Source organism: Octodon degus, unplaced genomic scaffold (assembly GCF_000260255.1).
Source record: "Octodon degus isolate 3935 unplaced genomic scaffold, OctDeg1.0 scaffold00085, whole genome shotgun sequence".
Taxonomy (NCBI): domain Eukaryota; kingdom Metazoa; phylum Chordata; class Mammalia; order Rodentia; family Octodontidae; genus Octodon; species Octodon degus.
The window spans coordinates 3,352,570-3,353,241 of NW_004524661.1; the positions used below are offsets into that span (position 1 = coordinate 3,352,570).

General features: G+C 43.9%; 1 protein-coding gene across 2 annotated transcripts in view; it reads right to left on the minus strand.

The window, feature by feature from the left end:
* Positions 1-672, minus strand: part of Ranbp17 (RAN binding protein 17) — a 390,835-nt gene that overhangs the window by 373,212 nt on the left and 16,951 nt on the right. The window lies entirely within an intron of this gene.

Consider the following 672-nt stretch of genomic DNA (forward strand, 5'->3'; position numbering starts at 1 on the left):
CTCCTGCCCACCTAAGTGAGTTCCCATTCTCTCTACCTTAGCCTCACATGGTTTTACACTATAAAAGTCCCTGGAAGAGACAGCTTTCCGGGGAACTACCTGCTCGGGCCCCCCTCCTGTCCCTCTCTTGGACAGGAGCTTTTTTTCTCTCAAAAAATATATTTTAAAAAAAGAAAAAGAAATATTGAAAATTATAAATATATAATGATTTGGGGCTTCTAAACTAATGGCTCATAATGCTTGTCTCAGTTACTCTTCTCTCCTTTCTGGGACAAATACCCGATACTCAAAATGAAGGAAAGAAAGGTTTATTTAGTAAACCTCAGTTACTGGAGGTTTCAATCCATACTCAGCTGGCTGCAAGGCAGAGCAGCACAAGGCAGAGAGCAACCTTTCACGGTGGCAGCAAAGAGTAGAGTGAAGGGAGGGCCAGCCAGCTCTCTAGGCTCTCTTCCCTCATACTGTAATGCAAATTACCTGCCTCGGGGCAGATGCAGCAACCACACCCACAATAATCAGTCACAAACTCCAGAAGCTGCCACAAAACTGCAGGAGGCTTTGGGAGAGACAACTAGTCACAAACCACAACAATGCTGCAGGTGAACTATGACATGATTTTTGACCTCATGGTCTTTCTAGCAATGTAATAACTAATTAGGATGTGGACTCCTA